Source organism: Microcebus murinus, chromosome 3 (assembly GCF_040939455.1).
Source record: "Microcebus murinus isolate Inina chromosome 3, M.murinus_Inina_mat1.0, whole genome shotgun sequence".
Lineage (NCBI taxonomy): Eukaryota > Metazoa > Chordata > Mammalia > Primates > Cheirogaleidae > Microcebus > Microcebus murinus.
In genome coordinates this window covers 109,740,216-109,765,218 of record NC_134106.1, presented here as the reverse complement: position 1 = coordinate 109,765,218, position 25,003 = coordinate 109,740,216, and the positions used below count along the sequence as shown (strand labels likewise).

General features: G+C 39.7%; 1 pseudogene; it reads left to right on the top strand.

Moving 5' to 3' along the window:
• Nucleotides 1-23,811: 23,811 nt before the first annotated feature.
• LOC105874863 (cytochrome b-c1 complex subunit 7 pseudogene) lies at nucleotides 23,812-24,171 on the top strand (annotated as a pseudogene).
• Nucleotides 24,172-25,003: the final 832 nt, after the last annotated feature.

Genomic DNA, 25,003 nt, shown 5'->3' with positions numbered 1-25,003 from the left:
GGTATATATTATATTGACTCTCTCTCTGACGAGTAACAGGAGATTCTGTGTACCTCTGTAAAGGCCATTGGTTCTGATAACTGCTTCCTCTCCTTGTCCTTGGGTCCTTCAGGACAGTTCTGCAGGTAGTCGTGGAGCAACCCAGTCTTCCTCTTTCTTTCTTATAGTTCTCAAAAATAAGTGTAGAATGTGCTGGGAATGCAACATCCTGAGAAGAGGAGGAGCTGGCGGGAACTGCCTGGGCTCTGTTCTAGTCCCTCCTAGAACAGGATGCTTTTCAATGCCTTAACCCACATTTTTCTGCGGTGTACAACTGAGGGTGGGCTGCTTTCCGCTGTCTCTCATCTTGTTCCAAGTGGGGCACAGGCTGACAAGATTTCATCTGCCCCACACGGCTTTCCTGAGCCTGGGGGGCCACGAATCCTAGGCTCTGTTGTCCCTTCCTACGTGACTGTAAGTAATGAATCTACCATGGAACTTGCAGAATGTGTGGGTGTTTTTTCTCCCTGGACTCAGAAAAGTTGGTAACCAGTGCACAGCGAACCTGCTTTGTAAGACATGCAAGAAGTAAAGCTCTTACCAGCATAGGGAACTGCACTAACCTTTAGTTTCCCCGATTCACCCTTTTGAATACCACCTTTATTAAACTATCTTGATTTGTTCTAACTAATAACATATACCAAAGTATTGCAATTTGAGTGTGCCATCGGTTTGTATCTAGATCCTCACTGATCCGTATACCCAAGCTTGAATTGTGGAGAGTCATATCTGAAACAGAGGAAAATGTTAAGTGCTTCGAGAGATGAATTTCACAGTTGTTAAAATTCTTCAGTTTGTTCAAGGTGGCAGTTGAAATGCTTGTTTTATGTGTAACTATTCTGAAGACATGGACATATTGGTCACCCTCAATTTTATAAAAAGTGTTAAAAAAGTATAGTGCCTTTCAGAAACATAAGGTCAGATTAGCATTCACTTGGATTTCACAAGGTAATGAACATAGATTTGAATTGTAAAGTAGCTGTAATTATCTTTTTTAACAGACACAGTAACTCTTTTTGGCAACTAGCACTATAATTATAGACATTGTGTTCAGTACAAACTTCCGTGTTTTTGACAGGCTAGAAGGTAAAAAGCTACACAAGAATTTCCTGTTGTTAGTCTCACTTTTTGTCTCTTCACATGTCTTAACAGCTGAAACTATGACTCAAATGGGATTTGCACTTCATTATTTATGACATATTGTCCCCTTTAGAGAAATAAAGAAACTATGCATTCACAGAATAAGGTTAATTTTAGTGCTAGGATGCAATCTACTGTTTGTGTGATGATAACGATCTTTCTAAATAATAACATATACCCAAATATTGCAGTTTTGGATAGGGAGAATAATACTAAAAAAGAATAGTAAAAATGAAATTATTCCTAATAATAAACTATAAGAAATAAGAGACATTGGGAACCACCAAGCACATCATTAAGCTCAGAATAAATTCTATAGTAGAAATTTTAAAATGCATTTCTGTCTGTGATGTCATTTTGGGAGTTTATGATGCGTAGAAGTGGTCACCAGAGTCATCCTTTACTATCCAAGCAATTCTGTCCCAATTAGGGACAGAAATATTCACACCAAAGGAAATTTCAAACCACAGAAACACATGTCACTGTCCTGATTTTCGGATCCCCAATTTGTCTCACACCTCACCTTTTTGGCAGATCTTAAACTTCCTACCTCCCCTCTACCAAATTTGATTGATAAATGCTAATGTGTTAATGAATACCAATGAAAGATTTCATTTTATCTTTATAGAAAGAAAATCAAATTAAAATAAAAATAAATGTCTCTATAAACTTACTTTCTTTTCTGACCTGAGAGAAGAATATTTATTGTAGCTATTAACTAGGTATTTAAGTAATGGTTTGTATATCCCAAGGAGATGAAGAGAGACATAATTTGTTTTGGAAAAAACATTAAATCAAAAGTAATTGAAGCATTGACTTAGCACTTTCAAGGAGGAAGTTTAGTGGAAGTTGAAGAAGTGTCCAAACACATTTTAAGCTATTTAACTTTCCCAATAATTATATGTGACAAATAATTATATCTAAAAACATTGTCATTCTCATCTCATCTTACACCCCATCTACTTTCACACAGGGGAACAGCCTCAAATTTAAAAGACATGAAAAAAAAACTTGCTAAGGTTCCATATAGCCTGCAATTATTGCAACTCAGACCACATCTGAGGAGGATACTTCTTTACTTCAGTTGACCCATGGTGTTATGAATTGGGTGAGAAAGGAAGTTATCCTGTGAATGATTTTCTTCCTTCCTTTCTTCATCTATCTCTTTCTTCTTTTTTCCTCTGTTTTCCTTCCTTCCTTCCTTCCTTCTTTCCTTCCTTCCTTCTTTCCTTCCTTCCTTCCTTCCTTCCTTCCTTCCTTCCTTCCTTCCTTCCTTCCTTCCTTCCTTCCCTCCCTCCCTCCTTCCTTCCTTCCTTCCTTCCTTCCTTCCTTCCTTCCTTCCTTCCTTCCTTCCTTCCTTCCTTTTCTTTCTTTCTTTCAAGATTTGTATACAACTATAAATAAATGTGATTAAATTTTGTGTCTATCCCTAACCAGTTTCTCAAGCAGCACCATGAAGACTATATGATGATATTTGCATAAATGATTTGTGGAGTAACTACTATGCAGAAAAATATAAATTGGACTTTATTGTAGAAATATAATACTCCCTCACAGCAGTGATTATTGACATTCTTGAGTCACAGGTAACCTCATGCAGTGGGTAGATACAGCTCCTTTGAGAGACATATGACAGCTTGCTAATGAGCTTTGTTGAAACATCACCATTGAGAGACATCAAATAATCCTGAGGATGGAAATATCTTTTCTATCACAGGTGTATTTGAAAAATATTACAATAAGGATGAAGTAATTCAGCAAAGCTTACTGATAATATGGAAAAGATTACAGGAATGCGCTAGTGGTAGGGAGTAACCATGAAAAGGTCACAACTCTGCTTTGGGACAGATGATAGAATCCCCAGAAAACCAGAAAGTTACTATTGATCGATAGTGTAGTCCTAATTATTCTCCATGCTAAAACAAAGCAAGCAGCCTGGTTGACTGATGGAAGTCTCAAGTTATGAGATGCAATGGCATTTGGAAGTCTGCTCTCTTCCAAATGGAGAATGTGGAAGGTGCAACTGTTATTAAGGAAGAAAAAGGGAAATTTGCACAATGAGCAGAATGAGGACAGTATATTTGGTATTGGAGGAAGAACTGGGTTCTCCCCACTCCAAGGTTAATGTTTGAGTTTTCACAAAAAGCCTTGTTTTATCGTCAGGAAAACAGGTCCTAGATAATTGTGCATTTAAGAGCACCCACAATTGGAGAAGACACTTATGGAAATCTGTGTGGGAATTCTGAGGGTGAATTAAAGTGGGTCTTGATGATGTGCAGCAGTTGCTAGCTCAGAAGGCAATTTTAGTGCCAAGGCAGATAACCTGATTTGGCCTCTAGAGACAGCTGTTTAGGTATGAGAAATGAGCAGACACAGACCTTGTATAATGGTGTCGTACAATGTTGGATAAGATGATGACATATATTTTTCCAATGGCTGAAACTGAATATGGTTAAAGATGTATAGAATGCCAATAGAAAAGAATGGCATCTGTAACTGTGGCAGATGGTCTTCAAAGAAGACTTTTGATGAACCATACTTGCAGAATTTAGCCCTTGTATAATCGTCTTCCACTTTGAATCTGAGCTGCCCTGTGACTCATGTTACCTGATGGACTATGCATCATTGTTCCTGTTACATGTTCATACTTCAGGAGGACCGGTAGTGCCTGTGCCTTTTGGAGTGCTCACTTTCAAAACTTCTGAGATAATGTATAATAAGTATAGCTCCTCTACTGAAGTGCTTTTATGGAGCAACATATGGAAAAGCCATTTGGAAAAAAGAAGCCTTCAGATTACACGAGGATGGGTACAGATCCAGCGGTGCCATCATCACAGTTGAGTCTCCAGATTCCCCAGGAGCTGCTGCTTTCTGACTGCAACAGCGCAGCATGAGATATACTGAGTGAAACCAGCAGAACTGCTACTCAGCATAACCTAGTGAACACATAAAACTAAGACAGATTTCTTTTAATACATTGACTACCATACTAGAAACAAAATTTTCCCTGGGGCCATAGTGTTTTATTAAAACAAAACAATCCTAATTTGTTATTTTTTTATTGTTTTCTGTATGTAAGTTACATGTGACACAATCCATATTTTTAGAATTAAATGGTCAATGTTAATTGTAACAATAGGCACATCAACAAGTAAGATTTTCATGGAACAACTTTTTGCTTCACGTGGCCCTGGGCTCAAAACTAGCACGAATTAAATACAACTCATGTGGCAATCAGTGTGTTAAAGGTTGTGTTTTAAGCAACTAAGTTTTGGGGCAGTTTGTTATTTATCAATCAACAGTCAAAATAATGGCTCTGGATAGTATTCTCAAAGTTGTGTGATGTATTAATAGTAAAGAATTTATAAGTTTACTTACAGAGGTAAATGAAAATAAAGGATAGGTAGACAATAATCCCAGGATAAAAATATTTTGTCAATTGTTCCAACAGCCCCAAATGATATAATGTCTGTGGAGACTGAGTCTCTAAAATAAAAAAATAAATTTAGTTTTGGGGTGATTGTAAGCCTCCACTAATATCAATACAATGCACAAGTGAGGTATGTGGGTAAATAGTTTAATTGGTAATGGAATATTAGGAAAAAATTAAACCTTTGTGGTCACAGTAAACATATTTTACGGAGGGAATTCTAACTCCTTATTGTCTAATACAAATGTTAGTGATTGATAATATTTTTGTATGACTATAATCATGTGTTAAATATTGTGGATTTTGCTCTAATATAACTTTTAAGAAAATGTTGAGAAATATAACAAAGGGATATTGTCAATGAACAGGAGGTGAACTGAGGGAGAAGATTAACCTCTGGTTCTTTTGTCTCTTACCTATCCTCCAAAATGCCAAAAGAGTTACCTTTGGTCAAATAATCTTTGTAAAATTAACTAAAGGAATTTATAGGGAAATTCTGGATCCTAGGTAAATGAAAATCTGGCCAAAAACTAAGTATCAGAGCAGCCACATATACAAAAATATCAATATTAACTACTGATTAATGATTAACTGGCATTGATGATATGTAGTTAAATCACTTCTAGGAGTCAGTCATGTGCTTCTGAGTATACTAGTTAGGTATAAAAGCTAAAAGAGTCTAGAGCTGGTGATTTTCCTAGGCTAGTTTTGAACATACCTAATTATCTTCATTGCTTATGACTATCCATAGGACTTAATGATTTTGAGATTTTCAGATGCTAAATGTACTTCTATGCTGTTTTTGTATATTGTATGTTGTTACCTGACTTGTATACTTTTTACAACTAAGTAAATTTAGTGCAGAAAAAGAAGCTGTTGTGTCTCATGAACTTGACTGGCAATCTGAACCCAAGACTGGGAAGGTGGAGTGGTCTTTGCAGTTAACAGTCATTTGTTTGCATCACCCCAGATGAAGCCAAGTTTGTATGATTATTTCAGTGTGGGGCGCGGTGTCAACGCCATTACAAGATGGCGCCTGTTTCCGGCTTTGCCTAGAGCAGTAAACAAGTTCAGCGCACGCGCAATTGTCGGTTACCCTGTGGCGCAAGCATGCAAATGAGGGATCCTACTATGGACCAATGCTTTGGCGGCTCGACAGCTGAGCGGCCTATCCCAGCTTAGGGGTTGTGCTTCTAGGGTATATAGCAGCCTGCGCGCTGCCGGGCTGGGTCTTCCGCATCATGTAAGTCTAAAGGGAGCCCCATTAGAGCACTGTCAGAAGAACTCCAGTTGCCGCGTCTTCCTTGCTGGCGAGGCGGGCGCGACAAGTGGTGCCGAAACCCGGGAACCGAAACAACTTTGAAGCACCAGCGGAGACGACCTCGACAGAGGTGAGTTCAGAACTGACGTGTGGGACGGCCAAACCCCCCCGCTTCCATAATGGGTAATATTCTGCTGTGGCGCTTTATGTGGCCTATAAGAGATCTTTTATCATCACAAGGAGTGCACTGGGAGGAAAAGACCCTCATAAAATTTTTGAAGGAGGTGGACCGTGTAGCTCCTTGGTTCCTCCACTCGGGTTCTTTGACTATTCCCTCTTGGGGGAAGTTAGGACGGGACCTTCGTAGTGCGGGGACTCTGAGGCCAGGCACCCTCCTTGTTCACAACCTAATTATGGAGTGCCTGCATGATGAAAGCTCAGGCCTGCGTGTAGCGGCTAGCAAAAAGCCTTAGATGACTTGCAAGACGCAAGTTCGGAGAGAAGCAGTAGGGGAGGGACCGCGGGAATAAGAAAATGTAGAGCTCTAGAAAAGGAAATGCAGGGAGGGAAAGCGCAGCCCGATCTGCCTAATTGTGACCCCTTACCAGATTTTGACAATCTTCACTTGTCGGACACTGCTGACTCTGAGTCAGAGTGCAGAGAGGGCCCAGAGTCAGATGAGGAACTAGAAAAGAAAGAGGTACAAGGCTTTCAGGAAGTAGACAGGAATGGGCGGTACCGCCCGCCTCCGTATGCCCCGCCTTATGAGGAACTAGGCGCTCGCCCCAGGCAGAGAGGCACACGGCAGGGTGACTCATTCATCCACCCTGAAGAGCGAAAAGAGCTGTTCCTTACCTTTCCTGTCTTTGAGAATAATAATCAAAGGGGCTGGGAGCCAGTGAACGCCAAGCAATTGAAAAAGCTGGCGGAGGCTGTCCGAAACTGGGGACATGGGGCCTCCTACACCTTATCTTTGGTAGAGAGACTGGGCAGTACAGCAATGACGCCCAGAGATTGGAGTCAGCTCGTCAAGGCAGTACTGACTACAGGTCAGTATTTAGATTGGAAGTCCATTAACCAGGAAGAGTGCATGGAGCAATCCCGGAGAAATGCCCAGCGCGGGCAACCAGCATGGAATTTTGACATGCTCACAGGGCAGGGGCAGTGGGTCAACAATCAGGTCGCCTACCCAGAGGAGGTATATGCCCAGATCAACTCCATAGCCATCAAGGCGTGGAAGAGCTTGCCCAATCGTGGGGAGGTCAAGGGTAACTTGACAAAAATCATACAGGCCCCTGCTGAAGCATTCTCAGACTTTGTAGCTAGGCTAGTAGAGGCAGCAGGAAAGGTATTTGGGGATCTAGATACAGCCATGCTGCTCATTGAGCAGCTTGCCTTTGAGCAGTGCACTACAGAATGCCGTAATGCAATTGCCCCTTGGAAGAACAAAGGCCTTAATGCCTGGCTAAAAGCATGCAGAGAGATAGGGGGCCCCCTGACCAATAGTGGCCTGGCGGCCGCTGTTTTAACAGCTCAAGCAAAGCAGGAACGCAATTGCTACAATTGTGGCAAACCTGGGCACCTTAAAAGGCAATGTAGAGCACCTCCTAAGCAAGGGAGCTCCTCTAACAAACAGCCAGGCATCTGCCCTACCTGTGGCAAGGGGCGACATTGGGCTTCTGAATGTCGCTCGATGAAGGATAAGGATGGAAATCCCATAGTTCGGGATCAAAATGGAAAGCCTGTACCTAAGCAAAAAAACGGATGGCGGGGCCCCCGACCCCAGGGCCCGCAAATATATGGGGCCATGCAGGGGAATACCCAGGAGAGGTCGCTCCTAGCACCTCCGGGGAGCCAAGGAGAGCCACTAAAGGTTCCGCAGGACTGGACCTCTGTGCCACCACCACAACAGTATTAACCCCCCTCATGGGGTGCCAACCGGTCCCATCTGATTTTAAGGGGCCGTTACCTGATAATACTGTAGGACTCGTCCTTGGCAGGTCTTCATCAACTCTGCAGGGATTAATAATTCACCCAGGAGTTATTGATTCAGATTTTGAAGGGCAAGTAAAAATTCTTTGCTCTTCCACTAGAGGCATAGTTTCCATATATCCAGGAGACCGGATAGCACAGTTGCTAATTTTACCTAGCCTCCATTCTTTATTCCCTAGTAAACAAAAAATCAGAGGAGAAAAAGGTTTTGGCTCCTCTGGAGGAAACTGTGCATATTTGTCATTGAATTTAGATGAACGTCCTACTATGGACTTAACCATACAAGGAAAGACATTTACAGGCCTCCTAGATACAGGAGCTGACACTAGTATAATTTCTGAACGCTGGTGGCCAAAAACGTGGCCATTGGCCCCCTCAGCTCAGACTCTGCAGGGATTGGGATATGCATCCTCTCCAGTGATCAGCGCCCAGACCCTGAAATGGAAGGATAATGAGGGTAGAGAGGGTAGTTTTCAACCTTATGTTCTGCCTTTGCCTGTGAATCTTTGGGGTGGAGATTTGCTACGGCAATTGGACTTCAAATTGACCAATGACTATTCTGTTCAAAGTCAAAAGCTGATGAAAAGCATGGGCTGTGTCCCAGGTAAAGGGCTTGGGAGGAACTTGCAGGGAAGAACTGAACCTATAGAGCCTGTGCCACGACCCTCTATGCAAGGGCTGGGTTTTTCTTAGGGGCCACTGGGGATCCTCTGCCCATACCCTGGAAAACAGAGGAGCCAGTGTGGGTACCTCAGTGGCCCTTACCCTCTGAAAAGTTACTCGCGGCCCATAATCTAGCGCAAGAGCAGCTTACTCTTGGGCATCTTGAACCCTCTCAATCTCCTTGGAATACCCCTATTTTTGTGATTAAGAAAAGGTCTGGTAAATGGAGACTGTTGCATGACCTTAGAGCAATTAATGCCCAGATGCAGCTTATGGGGCCTGTTCAAAGAGGACTGCCCCTTCTCTCTGCTTTGCCTAAACATTGGAGTCTAATTATCTTGGACATCAAAGACAGTTTTTTCTCTATTCCCCTGCACCCACAAGATAAAAGCAGATTTGCATTCACGCTTCCTTCCATAAACCATGAGCAGCCTGATGCAAGATATCAATGGCAGGTTTTACCTCAGGGCATGGCTAACAGTCCCACTATGTGCCAACTTTATGTGGCCTCGGCTATCCAGCCGGTTAGGCAGAAGTTTTCAAAGGTAAGAATTATACACTATATGGATGATATTGTCTTGTGTCATTGTGATGATGGCGTACTTCGCCAGGCTTATGCGTCCCTTCAGGCTCACTTAAGGGAAAAGGGCTTGCTGGTCGCCCCTGAGAAAGTGCAAGAGGGAGAAGTGGGCGCGTTTCTTGGTAGTAGCATTCTCCCTGACAAAATTGTACCCCAAAGAATGTCCATCCGAAGAGATGCCTTAAAAACATTAAATGATTTCCAAAAGCTACTAGGAGATATCAATTGGCTTCGACCTTTCCTATGTCTTACCGCAGCAGAACTGAAGCCATTATTTCAGATTCTAGAGGGAGACTCACACATCACGTCTCCTAGAACTTTGACTCCTGAGGCCCTAAAGGCTCTTCATAAGGTAGAAGAAGCCATTCAGAAGGCGCAACTAGTGCGCATTCAACACCATGATCCTTTCTCCCTCTGTGTACTCCCTTCTCCCACGCTCCCTACGGCAGTGCTTTGGCAGAATGGCCCCCTTTTATGGGTGCATCCTCAAGCCTCTCCAGGAAAGGTGATTGGCCACTATCCTACCTGTGTGGCCGAGATAGCTTTAAAGGGTATTAGTTTGGCTGTGTCCCATTTTGGACGTCACCCTGATACCCTGATTTGCCCATATACTGCCAATCAGGTGAACACCTTATGTGCCACTCTTGATGCATGGGCCATATTGAGATGCACCTTTCCGGGGAGCATTGATAACCATTATCCCAGACATGCCTTACTGCAGTTTGCAATGCGGAACGAGCTTATTTTCCCAAGAGTAACTTCGCTGCAACCTCTGGTTGATGCCTTAGATGTGTATGCCGATGGTTCTAAGACGGGTATTGGGAGCTATGTCATTCAGGACAAGGTGTATACAAAACAGTTTAACTATTCTTCTCCTCAGCTAGTAGAGTGTGCCGTAGTCGGTCTGGTTCTCAGTACCATCACTGAACCTATCAACATCATCTCAGACTCCTTTTATGTGGTCAACGCAGTTAAACAGTTAGAGAACTCCTTTCACATTCTTGCCAAGAGTACTGTCTTTTCTGTATTTACAGAAATTAGGAATACTATTCAAAATAGGAAAAACCCATTTTCCATTCAGCATATCAGAGCTCATTCCTTGTTACCTGGACCTATGGCTGCGGGAAATGCTATGGCAGATCACGCCACTCGCGCCCTCTGGGTGTCTGATGGCCACGCCGCCGCCATAGACTTTCATAAACTTTATCATGTGCCAGCTGAAACCTTACGACTTAAGTTCAGCATCACACGTGCAGATGCTCGTGAGATTGTACTGCAATGTCCAAGTTGTGCTCCTTATCGCACTGTTGTTCATACGGGCGTGAATCCTAGGGGTTTGCGTCCTCTACATATGTGGCAAATGGATGTAACTCACATCCCATCCTTTGGGAAGCTTCAGTATGTTCACGTGTCTGTTGACACGTGCTCAGGCGTCCTTCATGCCACGCCTCTGGCTGGAGAAAAGGCAAGTTACGTTATCATTCACTGCCTAGAAGCTTGGGCAGCCTGGGGCAAGCCCCGGGTTATTAAGACAGATAATGGCCCAGCTTATACCTCAAAATCTTTTCAGCAGTTTTGCACTCGCTTGGGTGTGGAGCACCGTACCGGTCTTCCCTACAACCCTCAAGCGCAAGGCATCGTGGAGCGTGCTCACGGCACGCTCAAAATGTACTTACAAAAACAAAAGGGGGGAGATGCCCTACAGCTAGGGCTATCACCTAGAGGACGCCTCTCCTTTGCTCTCTTTACTTTAAATTTTTTAAATTTAGATGTCAAGGGACGTTCGGCAGCAGACAGGCATGTCACGCCTGCTCCGCCACAGAAAGAATTAGTGAAGTGGAAAGATGTGTTGTCTAATCTATGGAAAGGCCCGGATCCAGTAATAATGAGATCCAGGGGAGCTATTTGTATTTTTCCACAGGACCAGGACAATCCCATCTGGGTGCCCACGCGGCTGACTAGAACGGTGCAGCAGCCTCTGGAGCAGCATGAAGACGTGCTGGCTACTCCTCCTGACGACAGCATGGATGATCGCGAGGATGGCAGCGGAGCCACGCTGGGGGATCCTGTCAGTGCTTCCCCTGCCAATGCCTGTGACACATAACTCACCAATTTCCCCCCGCCTCTCTTCTACTAATGTTTCCCTGGGCACTGCGTACCTGCCTTGGACACGCAGAGTAGTAAACTGGAGGGAAATAGATCCTTCTCCTTGAAGGGGACTTTGTGTTTTGTGTGGGGTTAACGGAAGCTGCGCAGACTTGGCTCCCCTGTCCATAGTGGCCGGGGGTATGGCAGGGAATGCTAGTTTCGCATGGAATCTTAGCGACTCTTTTGAGGGTTCTGTGAGGGTGATTGCGGGAGGGCGAAACGCGACCTTTGCCCCTACACCTGTCTGTGTTTGGCCCCCGTTTATCTGGGTGGTATCCACGGAAAAACCCTCTGGTACACATGTGAACTTTTCCTCTAATACGTGCAATTATACATTGTGTTGGAATGCCACGTCTCACCCCTCTGCCATTGTTACCCGCTTGCCTAGATACATTCCTGTTCCTGTTGAAGCTCCTAGCTCTATGACTCTGTTTCGGTCTTGCAGCCACGGCCGTCTTGCTGCTTGTTGCGGCTGGCGGCGGGCTGTGGGCCATCTGTAGGCTGCAGGCCCAGAGACGGAGGGATCATGTGGTAGTGGCACAGGCATTTGCTGCGCTTGAACTGGGACAGCCTACACAGGTGGGGTTGACCATGCTAAAAGGTTAGCCTAATTTTGGGTTGCACCCGCTCCTACCCCCAGGCATTTTCAGACATGGCCTTTGCACTCTGAGGGATCTCTCCCATTGCACCAGATAAGGCATGTCTCCTATCCCACAGCCAACCTTTGCACACCTCCGAGTTTTGCTCATTGCACGAGGTAAGGTGGTTGCTGGTGATAATGAGGCTCTGCAACCTTGATCGCACGGTCGAAGGACGGTGCTGAACGGTTGCTCAGCTCTCATTAAATTAATAAAACAGGGGGAGATGTGGGGCGCGGTGTCAACGCCATTACAAGATGGCGCCTGTTTCCGGCTTTGCCTAGAGCAGTAAACAAGTTCAGCGCACGCGCAATTGTCGGTTACCCTGTGGCGCAAGCATGCAAATGAGGGATCCTACTATGGACCAATGCTTTGGCGGCTCGACAGCTGAGCGGCCTATCCCAGCTTAGGGGTTGTGCTTCTAGGGTATATAGCAGCCTGCGTGCTGGCGGGCTGGGTCTTCCGCATCATGTAAGTCTAAAGGGAACCCCGTTAAAGCACTGTCAGAAGAACTCCAGTTGCCGCGTCTTCCTTGCTGGCGAGGCGGGCGCGACATTTCAGTACTTTAGCACAGTCTCTGATAAGAAATAACTGGCTTCTGGTCTTTGAGTATTTGGGGTTGACCAATGGATAAACCTGCTTTCTTTTGGGAAGGTGATGACACCCACTGCTAAAGTCTATAATTGGTAAAATTCATGATTTGCTCTCTGTTGGCTCCAGTTCTTAATAATCTCAACTAGCCTTGTTTTTTTTTTTTTTTTCCTAGAAGGAAACATTTTTATTTACTACTACAGACAGTACTAAGCTTTTATTTAAATTTTTTGTTTCATTTAACACAATACATTTCAGTTTTAAGTTAAACAAATTTAAAATGAGCCAAATAATTTTATCTTAATATATTCACTACATTTAGTAAAATAACATGGAACACTGTCAATGTCCAAAATATATTTGTTGTACTCCTGTAATTTATGTTGTTATGGCTACTTTAAGTATAATTTATACAATTGAATATGTCACAAAATTTAACTTTTATAAAATACCAGACACACACATATATATATATAATTTACATTTCTGTATTAGCTTATAGGAGACAAGTAGTTAATATTTCATATTATTTTACTCATGAATGAATATTGTAAAAATTGGAGAAAATATAGATTTTCAAATTATTGAGACGTATAAAAGTGTTAGGCATGAACAATGTAAATGTATGATCTAGGTTATGTTTTATTGACCCCAGATAAGAAGAGCTAACATTTATTGATCTCTTACTGTGTGCCCGAAACTGTCCTAAGTGCTTTATGATCAAGAACCTTATTTAATTTTCATAGACTCTATTAATAAGATCTATTATTTTCACCCTTTAACAGACGAGGAAACTGAGAAAGAGAGAGTTAAATAACTGGCCTAAGTAAGAAGCCAGTAGGAAGCAGAACTAAAATTAAACTCAGGCTGAGTAAAGAGATGGGCTCCTCACTTTGTACGGCAGCTGTGCCCCTGGCATGAATGCTCTACTAAATAATGTGCGGTATTCCAGGGGCATGGAATCATGAACCATAACATAAGTTCATTGGTCAGAATATGAAAATTCTTACAGTCCTTGACTATTTACTTTGGTAATTTACAGGCATTCTAGTTCGATTATATTTTCCTATGTAACACTACAGTTTCATATTTTATTGCACTTTTAGCCAACACTTATAAAATTGATAATGTTTCCTCTCTTTCGCTATGTTTTTCATATATATATATTATTTCATCATATTATGGGGGTACAAATATTGCTAAGGTTACATATATTGCCCTTGCCTCCCCTCCCCCCTCGAGTCAAAGCTTCAAGCATGTCCATCCCCTAGGTAGTGCGCGCCAACTAGTTTTGTTTTTGACACTACTGGATCCAGTGCTGCAGCCTCCATTGTGTGGCACATTCAATAGTTCTCAGTTGTTCTACCGGGAAGCCTTCCTTTGCCTCATGACATCTGGGATGCAACAGAGGACTTTGAACTTCTCTAAAATGCTTGACATTTTCCAATTTTATATTCTCACAAATAGAAATAATCTCTAAGTGCATCCGGTTATTTCTAGCTTCTGCTGGCTTAAAAGTTCCTGCCTGAGCAGCGATCCAGGACACCTGTCTTCTGAATTCTCCTTCAGATGCTCTCATATAAAGCAAAAGCCTATCTTTAATAGTCCCATTTTGCTTGCTAGAGAATCCTCCCATGTCCTATCTTCTTCCTCCTCATGGGATTACCCATGTTCTCCCTTACTTGAGATCACAATTGAGTACTGAAATCAGGGTATTCATTCATTCCACATAAAGGAAAATCAATATTTGTTATGATCCAAGCTTTATTCTAGATGTTGACAGTTGTGAATAAGTTACATAAGAGCCCTAATGTCATTGAACTTATGTTTTTGTGAAGAGAAACAGAAAAATATATGGATAAGAAAATTACAGAAACTGATGAATGTTAGGAATACAATAGAACAATACGACTTGGGGAGGAACATAGATTTGGGTGATTAGATTAGGCCTTACTGAGGAGGTGCTTTTTTTTTTTTTTTTTTTATTTTGGCATATTATGGGGGTACAGATTTTAAGGTTTCAATAAATGCCCATTTCCCCCCCTCCCCCCAAAAGTCTGAGTCTCCATCATGACCATCCCCCAGATGGTGCACATCTCACTCATTATGTATGTATATACCCGCCCCCCTCCCCCCTCCCACCTCCCCTTTGAATAGAGATGTGAATGTAAAACAAGGTGAGATCTGCAGGGATGACTGGACAGAGCTACCTCTGTGAAAAAACGGGGCAAAAGCTCTGGAACTTACTTAATAGTAGCCAGGAAATGAGTGGATAAAAAAAAAATTGTGTTATGTATGCATAATGGAATATTATTCAGCCATAAAAATGAATAAAATCCTGTCATTAGTGGCAACATGAATGAACCTGTAGAATATTATGTTAAGTGAAATAAGTCAGAGATAGAAGATAAATATTGCATATTCTCACTTATATGTAGGAGCTAAAAAAGTTGAGCTCACAGAGTAGAATTGTCATTACGAGAGGTAGAAAGGATTGGGTGTTAGGGAAAAGCTGGGTAACATATACAAAGTTACAGCTAGATAGGAGGAATAAGTTCTAGTGTTTTACAGTACTGTAGGGTTACTATAGTTAACAATACTTTTTGTATATTTTCAAATAGCTAAGAGAGAGGATTTTAACTGTTCCCAACACAAAGAAATGATAAATGCTTGAGGTGATGGAAATGTTAATTACTCTGATTTGATCATTACACATTGTATATATGTATCAAAATACCATTTTGTGCCCTATAAATATGTACAATTATTATGTGTCAATAAAAAAAGGAACACTTGGGAGAAGAATAGATTAGTTCAAAGAGCTCAGCAGGCAGCAAGTCACCTAGGGATTTTGACCACAGTGAAACATTTGGATTGGAGTTCACGTGCAAAGGCAAAGGTTTGGAAGATTTCAAGCAGAGATGAGTCATGATCTGATTTATATTATTTAAAGGTCACTCTGGGCTTCTTTGGAACTTTATGTAGAGAGTGTAACAGGGCAAAGAGAGATCTATTTCATAGATATTTCTGAAATCTACATGAGAAATAAGGACATATGGAGAGAAGGGAATTCCTAAGGGATATCATTTTGAGGTAGAATCTATAGGAATTATTTATGAATTGGTTGCAATTCATGAGGGACAAGAAAAAAGTAAAAATGGTCCTACATTTTTGGATTGAGTATGTAGGTGGGTGGTAGTTCTAGTTACAGAAATGGGAAAGAATAGGAAAACAGCAATTTTGTCAGGGGTGGAAAGACAGAGGTGTGTCTTGTTCTGTTTCATATGTTAATTTTGAAGTTCTCTTAGACCTCTATCCAGCGGAGATGTCCGGAGCCAGTTTAATATGTGAATTTGAAACTTAATAAAGAGTTCTAAGTCAAAGACAAAAACTGAGCATTTCCAGCATCTTCAGTATTTAAAGCTACTGTCACATGAGGTAATATAAGACTATGCAAGGGATATCACAACATTTAAAATTTGAGGAGAGGAGGAAATGGAGAAGTTGGTGACTCCTAGAGGAAACCGAGGGGGAGGTGGTGGCATGGAGAACAGTGAGGAAAGCACTTCAGGAAGCAGGGAGTAGCCAGCTGTGCATAATTCTCCGGGGACTTAAGTAAGACATAGGGATGTATGCAAGATACCTTCTGTTTACCCTTCCAGTTCCACTTTCCATCCTTCTCCTACCCTATTTATCCTGGAAGACTGAGATGGTGGAATAATCAGCAGCTTCCTTGATCTCTTGCTTCTGTCAACCCAGCTACCTAGGATCTCCATCATGAAACCTGTTGGAGAGAGGACAGTAAATTCAGGGTGCTTATTCCCCTATATCACTATTTTAGGGCTTGCTTTTGACTGGCAATGTCCCTCTACGAGAGGGCATAACTCCTCTCCAGGTGGTCTTTTTCCCACGACTCTTTCCTTTCTGATTAGTAAGTGCATCCTCCTTCATTATTCCAGGATTAGGGTCAATAACAGCCCCAAAGTTAATTGACTGTGGGTGGTATATTATCCTTGTGGTTTTCCTAGATTTGTCCTACAGTTTGTAAGTAAATTCTGTATTCAACTTCTCTTGAATTATATGAGTTTGATTATATTATCTGTTTCCTGTTGCAACCCTGATTGTTGCAGTGCATAAAAATTATGTTGGATTGGAGCATGGAGACCGTAGCTGTCCTCGACAAGAGCAGTCTCAGCTCTTGATGGGGGGTGAAGCCTAACTGGAGAGTGTGCATAGGGAAAATGATGTCAGAAATTAGAAACCGTAGCAGTAGAACATATTTATAGGATGTTTTGCTGTAAATTGGACAGGGAATTGGAGTAATTTTTGAAGAGGGTTATATATATGGTAAAAGGGAATAAAATGAAATAAATTTCAAAAACATTATCCTCCTTATAGTGAGAATTTTTGTGTGTGTATGGTATCCATTTATGTTACCTTCTTATAGAGAAGAATCTTTGATGCTGGGGCTCTGAGGGGGAGCAAGAGGATGTTTTAGATGAACAATGGAAAGAAATAGTAGAAACTCTATTTCTTAGCTCAACTCTGTTGCTTCATTTTAGAACAAATAGAAAATAAAGGAAAGAATCTTTGACATTTGTTATAATTTTACTAGGTTTTCCCAGTAGGAAAGAAAGCAGAAATTAAGTGGAAAGGCTCTATTCACTGTTCCCTTTGTGAAAGTTGTGTTTTGCTAACCTATTTGAATGTTATATATAGTTGGAATATGAATATCAAAGAATAGCATGCACAAGGATAATTCAGTACATTCTATCATTTATTTTATACATAAGTACTCTAGCTTATAAGATAAATTAACTACACTTGGAAATAACAGCTAATTTCAGACTTTAAAAAGTTGCTTTCAATTTCTTCAACTCTATGCTTACAGCAATTTGCAGTTTGCCTCATAAACAAAGGTGTTGGTGTAAGATACATCTGTGGGAAAAATGAGAGAGGTATGAACCTGCTGTGAGATCAAGAATGCCTGGGGAGAAATAGGGTCGTGTAGATTTTAATTGCTGAGAATCACCCCTTAGTTCTCATTTATTTATTTCCCAAGGAAATACATATGGGGCTTTAAAAAGAAGAGAGAAAACACAGCTGAGAGTAGAGAAACAAAGCAAGTCTAAAGTTTCAAGCATAGTCAATAAAAAAGAACAAATCTGTAAGCTTCCAGCCTTGTCAAACAATGATCACAACGATCACGACCCTCTTCACAGGTCTCCTGTGACTAGCACAGTTCTAGACGATGCCTCATTAGTTCAGGAGAACTGGAAATGGCCTGCTACTACATGTGTATTACATTCAAAGGAGCTGCTCATTTTCATGATAAGCTTGACAGATTCATTTGAATAGTGAAATTGAATTGCTACACAGCAAATATAAAGTTTTAAAAATATATTTTATTAACCTGTTTTTGAGATTTTTCCCATAAAATAATTACATAATAAAATATAGATAACAAATGAAACCTATCTAGGTCAAATATTGAAGCTATCAGATTCTGAAGATTGGCAGAAAATATCGCACTGAATTATATATTCATATGTCTTTAGGTTGATAGGAGGCTAGAAATGTATTTGAAAATGTATAAGGAAACTTGTGAAATTATATTCTGTTTTACAAATGTGTCTAAGCTTGCTTTAATTATTTGTCCAAAGATTGAGTCTTCCATTTGAAACAATAACAATAAAACTTAACAAAGAGTTTATTATAATGTAATTTAAATTTTTTATTAGTAGCCTGTTTATCAATTATGTTGTGAACTCCAGCAGACTTGCTGGCCATACAAATATTCAAAACTCACGATGCTTGCTTAAGAAGCAAAATAGTGTTTCAGGTTAATAGGCTGATTTATTTCCTTTCAGGAAGAAGGTGCAATGATGATGAGAAAAGAGAACAATAATCACTGCACACAAGGAAATTGAAGTTTTATAATAATTAGAATCACACAGACTAGCATATGGGCATAAAAGGCAAAATGCAATATATTAAGTGATAGATTAAAATTAATTAATATAAAGAACTCATCTCTTTGGATTTCAGGAAACTCAATGGATGATGTTTCTGTTTTCTCCATTTAAGTCCAGAATTTAAGAAAATAAAAAAAAGTATGGTAGATGAACATCTGCAGGACTGAGCATGAACCTTGGAGAGTCACGCCAGGAGATATCATAGGCCCCTAGATGCTTGCTTGTGCTTTCCCTCCAGGCCATCGTAACGTTTACACTAGTAAAGTCTTACGTGCTCATACTCTGAGAAGTCTTGTGAGTCCCTGCAGTCATCAGACCCTACAAAATTGTTGCATTGAAAAGGCCAGGAGTGCTTCTCTGTTGGCTGTACTTGAACATAGGTGAGAGGGATGTGGTCACAGAGCCCTGGCTTTTGTTATTAAACACCTGGGCTTAATCTTTAGAACTACAGTTAGAGGGCTAATGAGGATATCAAACAGAGGGAGCAACAGTCTATCAGGACAGATCTGCCCCACTTACAGACTTTTTCCCCATTATTAAAACCACTCCTTTTTATCTTCTTGGAACCCCTTGTGGATTGTGTAAATTGTACCTCCTGAAGGTTTTGAAATATAAACATAGTATGTGTATTTTTAAAATAGCTCCAAGGGCAGTCCAACTAATATTAAAATTCAGTTTTTCATTTATTTTCTAGGTCAAATATAACCCATAAGAGGTTTTGCAATAAGATCTTATGAAATACAAAATATATTCCAATAATAGAATTTTAACAGTAAGATACGCCACTTTGAATATAAACACTTGATATATGTACAAAAACTAATTTAAGATGGATTAAAGACTTAAATGTAAACCTGAAAAAATAAAAATGCTAGAAGAAAACCTAGGAAAAACTGTTCAGAACATTGGCCTAGATGAAGAATTTATGACTAAACTCCAAAAGCAAGTGCAACAAAAATAAAAATAGACAAATGTGATTTAATTAAACTAAAAAGCTTCTGTACAGCAAAGAAATAATCAAAAGGACATGTAGACAACCTACATAATGGGAAAAAATATTCACAAACTATATATTCCACAAAGGACTAATTTATAAGGACTCAAAACAACTCAGAAAGGAATAAACAACCACAAAAAGTGAGCAAATGACATGAACAGGCATTTTTCAAAATAAGATATACAAATGGCCAGCAAATACATGAAAAAAATGTCCAATCTCACCAATTATAAGGGAAATGCAAACTAAAATTATTATGAGATACCAGCTTACTCCAATTATAATGCTCATTATTAAAAAGTCAAAATCAATAGATGCTGGTGTGTAATGCAGTGAAAAGGGAAAGCTTATACACTGTTGGTGGAAATGTAAATTAGTACAACTTGTATGGAAATTAGTATGGAGATTTCTTGAAGAACTAAAAGGAAACCTATCTTGGATCTTGCAATCCCACTACTGGATATCTACCCAGAGGAAAAGAAATCATTATATCAAAAGATACCTGCATTTGTATGTTTATCACAGCACAATCACAAAGACACAAAATCAATATAAATTCCCATCAATCCATGAGTGGATAAAGAAAATGTGGTATAGATATACCATGGAGTACTACTCAGCTATAAGAAAGCATGAAATCATGTCTTTTGTGGCAACATGGATGAAATTGGAGGCCATTATCCTAAGCTAACTAAGCCAGGAACAGAAAAATAAAGGCCACATGTTCTCACTCACAATTGTGAGATAAGCTATGGCTATACAAGGACACACAGAATGATATAATGGACATTGGAAATTCAAAAGAGTGAGGGGGTGAGGGATAAAAAATTACATATTGGGTACAATGTATACTATCTGGGTGATGAGTACACTAAAAGCACAGATTTTACCACTGTATAATATTTATATGTAATGGAATTCAACTTATACCTCCTCAATCTATTGACATAGGAAAATCCCAGTAATGAAGTTCTAGGATTAAATTTCCCTGCATTTTAATAGTATTTTGTTAATAAATATAAAAGGTAATACAAATTTAATGTCTAACGTAAGATTATTGTGAGCTCTAAAATTCAGGAAAATTAAATTCCCATATTAATGCTTTCCAAGTATTTTCTATAGAGTGTCAGGTAGAGGAGCTATTGATGGCTGGGCAGAGTTAGTTTTGTGCAAATATTTTCAGCTCAGTCTATCTCATTCATTGGATCATAACATTTACTATGAGGGAAAAATGGGTTGCTTGATGCTCCACCTTCTAAATATGAAACTCTAAACACAACATGAGACAAAGTTATAAGATTGATTCTAGAAAGAAATACCCATAGAAGGTGTTTTCCAGGAGACATGAAAAGGTTTTATTTAATAAGAGTTTTAATACATTAGCTACATTTAATAAAGTATCAGGGACCAATGGCTAAGGCACCAATGACAATTCTATTAGAAGAGAAAAGAATGGAACAACAGGTAAGAAATTATTAGGGAAAGTTTTTTTTATAGACCAGAGAAATTGGAATGATATATTTTTGTTCAAAATCATTCTATAAATGTTTATTCAATTAGATACTTAAAATGCAAAGATGACTTTCTACCTCCAAGTTACTCAAAATCTATTATGGGAAATAAACCCATAAAGAGAAGATTAGAATAGAAAAAAAAATACATTGTGTACTCTGAGAGCCCAGAGGAAGGAAATCTACCACAAGCTAGCATATTAGTTTGAGATAGTTTTTAAGTAACACACAGGTTTTGATAGGTAAAGATGTTTAGTAGGGGCAAAGAATATTCCTGGTAAATAATATGAACCACAGGCAAAAACAAAGGGACCGGGAAATGTAGATTTTTGGCAACACAGTCAGTGGTCCCCTTTAGGCTGGAATTGATAATATATAAAGCTGGAATATGATCATATTCTAACTTTGAATGTCAGCCTAAGAAATCAGCAATGGTAATCCAAATCGGATTGGATAATGTCATGCATTACTACGGTAGCCACGCAGAAATCTTGAGGATAGATTCATTTCTTTTTCCGTTGTTCTATCTTGAGCAACTAAAGTCTAACTCCAACACTGCAGATTACTAATGGAAAATCTACTAACACTTTTGTTGGGAGATAAGGGAAGTTTACTTAAACCCCATACAGACAACAAAAAACTTGAGTTACTGCTACCCTGTGAGTATTTTCATGTAAACTAAAAATAATTGACTCTTCAAGGAGGACATAACCTTGAAGGCACACACAGATTGATCAATTGACAATGCCATAGTACAATTTATAATGGCACCATTTAATATAAGTAGTCCTGCAGTCTAATGGTTTGGCAAAAAGACCAAAGTCTCTATATCTGTTTTTACACTCCCTAGGTCAATTGAACAAACTTCACAATCATATTCAACTGCTCTTCAAATTAACCTAATGTATATGTTCTTTTTTTGACAAAACACTCCAAATTTTTTAATGGATACTACCTGTGCATGTAATTGATGGGTTGACATATGCATGTGTATTTCTGTATGTGTGTGTGTGTGTGTGTGTGTGTAATAAAACTTTGTGGATAGATTTGATAGACATTGAAAAAATAATGGGTTTATTTTGTTTTTTAACAAATATCAATCTCAGATTTAAAAAATTTAAGATTATAAAATAGAATTGTGAAATCGATTACAGATTTCAGAACTTTCCCCTTTTCCTAATGCCTTTCATGTGAAAGGGTTCAATGAAAGCTATTATAAAAGTTACAGAAAGTGCCTCATACATAGCTAACTTTCAGTAAACACCTGTTTTCCACTTCCCCCCTTCTCTGCCTTACTCTGGACCATTGGAGGGAAAGATGCCAACTCTGAAATTCCAGTTGGATTTTGCTATCAAGTAGAGTTGGCGGCTTCTGAAATTGCCACCATTGACTTTTTTTCTGCCTCATTTTCAGTGTAGATATGAGAAGTGTTGGGAGAAGAAATAGGTCTGCCATTATTTGGGAACAGGTCTTAAAAAGCACAGTTGCCAAAATTTCTTTGTGCTCTCCAGAATTCAACAAATTAGATATTTGTTCTTGTTGTTATTACTAGATTTTCAGTTTCACTTTTAAATTTTGTACTGCAGTAGTTTTGAAAGGAAGTGTGTAGCTTAAGCTTTATAAATATTTAAATGCTGCTATAAGGAGTTGAAATATAAAGCCAGGTGAAAAGAAAAAAATGTAATTGGGGGAAAAAGATAAAACATCAGAAAAGGCTCAAACAGTGCCTGGAGGACTTAATAAGATAATAAGTGGACTGAAAGAATTATCTCCTTTAGGAGCTAATTCCAAAGAACCCCAAAATTAAAAGGGTAGAAACAAAATTCTAGCAAGTTTCTACTGAAATAGTTTATTTATAGGTCTAGTATAATCAAATTCCCTTTTACAAGTTTGAGCTCTGCATTAGGATGTTATTAAGAATACAGAGAGTTAGACACTTAATACATATCTGTTTACTCTATTTATTCTAGAAATAAATTGCAGTCATCCTTTGATATTGGGAGATTTGTTTACAGGATCACCCATGTAAACCAAATCCATGCATACTGAAACCCTACAATTGACCCCATGGAACCCTGTATAGTTTGCCCTCCTTATGCCAGGGTTTCACATACCCTGAATATTGTATTTTGATATGCCTTTGGTTAAAAAAAATCATCATATAAGTGATCCTGCATGCAGCTCCAACAGCAGTTGTTCAAAGGTCAACTGTAGTTGTTTGAAAATATTTATCATTTCTTGGGAGGAATGACAAATGACAAATGGTTACTCATAAATGTACACATTTGAATAATTATAATAAAAATAAAAAGTTAAAATATATTTCTAAGTGGCAGGTTTGACACTATGTGCTGCAGTTGCATTATCTCATGCAGTCATACCGAAGAGATAGGTCTTACTATATTCCACATTTTATGTATGAGGGAACTGACATTTGTAGAGGTGAAGTAATTTACCAACTTCACAAGTTAACAACTGACAAAGCCAGTGACTAACCAAAGCCTACGATACCAACCACAGAAAACTCATTTATTGTCTCCTTGCAGTGAGGTAGAACCTAGCGTAGTCCATATGATTTCTGCCCCCTGGTGCTCATGCCTAGTATAGCCCTCCAGAATAGCATGCAGACAGGTGACAAACTGATTGCATCCTTGCAGAAAACTCACCCAAGCTGTGCTCAGATTCCTGACCCACAGAAACTGTGGAATAACAAATTTATTGTTTCTTATGCTGAGAAGTTTCTGGTAATGTGTTATGCCACAATATAATGTAAATACAAAATGATTATAACTAGATTACATTAATTATTAAGACATTTCTTAAAAACACAGATTTTTTTGGTCAAAATGGCTGGTAGGCCGCCTGTTGCAGCATTGGGCCAGTGGCTGGATGTTATTTGAAAACGGTATTCCAATGCTGCAGGATTTGATAAACTGGGGTTAATGGGAGATGATACAATGTATGAGGAAGAAGACGTAAAAGAAGCCCTAAGAAGGCTTCCTGAGAACCTTTGTAATGACAGCATGTTTCACATTAAGGGAGCTCTGGAGCTGACCATGAGGCAACAGATCTTGCCCAAAGAAGAGTGGACAAAGTATGAAGAGGATAAATTCTACCTTGAACCACATCTGAAAGAGGTTATTTGTGAAAGAAACGAGAGAGAAGAATGGGCAAAGAGTAATTGTATAGTTGAAATCTGTGGATAAAGCTGTCCTCAAAGAACTTTTGTGAAGATGGTTAGACTTTAAACATAAAATTTAATAATTATTTCATCTGCAGATGTATTACTTTAAATAAATGTCTAGTGTAATCATTAAAAAAGGAAAGTTTTTTATTTGGATGCCTGAATGTTTATAATCTTCTTTTTAAAAACAATTTAGAAAGTCAGGAGATGGGAGGGATGAATGGAAAGATCACAGAAGATTTTTAAGGCAATGAAACTATTCTGTATGATACTGTAATGGTGGACATATGTCGCTATACATTTGTCAAAAACCATAGAACGCACAATACCAGGAGTGAACCCTGATGTAAACTATGGACTTTGGGCGATAAGAGATTATCCGTGTAGGCTCATCAGTGATACCAAATGTACCACTTTGGTGTGGGAGGTAGATGGTGGAGGAGGCTGTGCTTGTGTGGGGAGTGGAGGGAGTAAGGGAAATGTTCATATCTTTCTCTCAATTTTCCTGTGAACCTGAAACTTCTCTAAAAAATAAAGTATATTTAAAGCAAAAACAAAAAAGGTAAAATTGGCACTTTACCCAACATTTACAGCTCATAATCTTTCTGTAAATTGTGACCAGGAAACTAACTGTACTCGGGTTTGATGTAGAAGGCAGCAGTGATGTGTGACATGGATTTCTGCTGGGGTGGGGTGAGAAGGCAGCTCCAATAGTCATGAATGTCTGAGTCACAGTGGACTCCACAGTCCACTGCCTAGTTTCCAACTTCATGGGACAGGCAGCAGTGTTGGCGGCAGTGATGGTAAAAAGGGTAACAGTGATCTCCTGACCACTGGGTTACAGCTGAAGTGAT